Genomic DNA, 2,500 nt, shown 5'->3' on the forward strand with positions numbered 1-2,500 from the left:
CGCTGGGCTTTTCCCTCTTCGCTCGCCGTTACTGAGGGAATCCTCGTTAGTTTCTTTTCCTCCGCTGACTAATATGCTTAAATTCAGCGGGTCGCCACGTCTGATCTGAGGTCGCAAGCCCAAAGGAAAAAAAAAAGCTGCCGCGCCGCAACCGCGCCGCGCCGCGCCCGCGCGCCCTCCCGGGCGGGAGGCCGCCGACGGACGGACGGACGGACGGACGGATGCGACGACGCGCTTCGCTTTTTTTTTTTTTTTTTCCTCTCCGGTCTCCGGCCTTCTCTTTTTCTCTCTCTCTTTTTCCCCCCCCTTCCCTCGCGACCCTCTTTCTCCCCTAACGCCGACCCCTCGCGCCCGCGCGCCAGGGATGGGGAAGGGGAGGGGGGGCCCGGTGGAAGAGCGAGAGCGAGAGAGAGAGCCCAGAGCGGCGCGGAAACAACGGGGAGGGAGACCCCCATCCCGGAAACGAGAACCGAAAAGGAGCACACGCGACACCACGCGCACACGGCAGAGACGGCCCCGCGGGGAAAACCGTCGGGCCGAGCGCGGAACGAGAGAGGGGGGGGCGGAAGAAAGGAGGAGGGGGCCGTCCCCCGTCCCCCGGCGCTCGCCACACCTCGCGCGCGCGGCAGCACGGCACGGTACCTGCGCCGGTACCCACCCGCAGACAGCCGCCCGCGCGGGGAAAAGGTGAGCCCGGGGGGCGAGGCCCGCGCCTCGCCTTCCCCTTCTCGCCCTCTTTCTCTCGGCCCTCGGCGGCGGCGTTTGGCGACGCCGCCGCTTTCGCTCTCGGCCCTTCTTTCCGGTTTTTCCCCCCCGCGAGGACGAGCTCCGGCCCAGCGGCTCGCTCCGGGAAGCGGGGAGCTACGGGAGCGGCTCCCCGAGTCTGCATTTAGGGGGACGAAGGCCCTTTTTCTCCTCCCGCGGCCGCCGCCGCCGGCGGACCGCGGGGGAGGGGAACGGGCCTGCGAGGCGACCCCAGCCGCGCCGCCCGGGGAGGGCTCGGGTGGCCCACCCGCCGGGACGGCGATTGATCGTCAAGCGACGCTCAGACAGGCGTAGCCCCGGGAGGAACCCGGGGCCGCAAGTGCGTTCGAAGTGTCGATGATCAATGTGTCCTGCAATTCACATTAATTCTCGCAGCTAGCTGCGTTCTTCATCGACGCACGAGCCGAGTGATCCACCGCTAAGAGTTGTCTGGCTTTCGGCACCGACCCCGCACGCGCGGAGGGGCCGGGACCGCTCGCGTGAAGCGGCCCCCCTCGGGTTTTGCGGCGAGGACGCGCGGGCGCGCGACCTCGCGACCGACCGTACGAGCACAAACGAGACGACCAACGGAGGGGAAAAAGAAAAGGAAGGCACGAGGCCGCCCACGGAACGCTCCGAAAAGGCCGGCCAGAAAGGGCGGGGGGGCCCGCGCCCCCGACCGCCTCTCCCCCACCACCCCCCTCCCCCCGGGCGAGGGGAGGGGAAAAGAGAGACGCCGCCCCGCGTGCCGTCTTTCGGAGGCGGCCCAGGCGCCCGGGCTCGGCCCGGCCTCCGCGCGGAGAGCCGCGCGGCGCGCGCCGGACCGCGGGGGGGCTCCGTAGCCCGCGCCCGGCCTCTTCTCTCTGAACGGGACGACGCGGGCACGAGGCCGGGGGGCCGCGGCCGCCCGCCGCCCGCCGCGCGCTCGGCTCCACCTCGACCGCTGCGCGGGGATCGGCCCCCCGCGCAGCGCCACCGCGCCCGCCGCGCGCGGCGCGGCCTTTCTCCTCCCCGCTGACGGGCCGCCCCCTTGCCAGCGCCCGAGACGGCCGCGCGACGACCGCCGGCACCGCCGGCGCCGCCCCCGGCCGGGGACCGCTCCCCGCCGGAAGGCGAGCGCCTCGCCGCCGCGCTCCGACGGCCGGCGCCGGGAGGCGGGCGCCGCCGAGGCGCGAGCCGGCGTCGCGAGCGCCCGAGGCCTGCCGGAAGGCAAAGGCCCCGCCGCCACCGGGGCCGCACTCCCGGGACCGCCGCCGCCGCTTCGCACCGTCGGGGCCCCTTCCGCGGGCACGCGCCCTGCGGGAGGGGGCCGTGCGGCGGACGCCCGCCGCACGGCCTCGAGCGGTTCTCCCTGCGGCCCACACGCGGCCTTCGGGAAGGGAGACGGGGAAGCGACGGGCGGGGCCCGGGCCGGGACCGCCGCCGGCGACGACGGGGGCCTCCCGGCCGACCGTCCCACCAGGGGGACACCCGTCGAGCGGCGCCGCCGCCGCTCGGCACGGGGTCGCCCGCGCTCGCCGGACCTCCGGCCGCCGGAGGCGACCGACGAGCGCTCGCCCGGGCGGGGGGCGCGCGGTCCCGGCCGGGGACGAGCCGGCGGACGGCGCCGCCGCGCGCGTCCGGGGAAGGCGAGGAACGCCCCGAGGAGGAGGAGGAGATGCGCGCCGACGCGGCCGGCGCGGCCGAGGCGAGGGAGCGCGGGGGGCGCCCGAGGGCCGCCACCCCGAGGTCGCGCAGAGAAGGCGGAGAAGCGCGC

At 75.2% G+C, this 2,500-nt stretch overlaps 1 non-coding gene across 1 annotated transcript; it reads right to left on the bottom strand.

Annotated features, from left to right (window-relative positions):
* Positions 1-1,039: 1,039 nt before the first annotated feature.
* LOC111943633 (5.8S ribosomal RNA) lies at positions 1,040-1,192 on the bottom strand. The gene has a single exon (XR_002870986.1). It is a non-coding gene; the product is annotated as a 5.8S ribosomal RNA (ribosomal RNA).
* Positions 1,193-2,500: the final 1,308 nt, after the last annotated feature.

This window comes from Cyanistes caeruleus, unplaced genomic scaffold (genome assembly GCF_971803275.1).
Source record: "Cyanistes caeruleus unplaced genomic scaffold, bCyaCae1.hap1.1 HAP1_SCAFFOLD_355, whole genome shotgun sequence".
Taxonomy (NCBI): Eukaryota; Metazoa; Chordata; class Aves; order Passeriformes; family Paridae; genus Cyanistes; species Cyanistes caeruleus.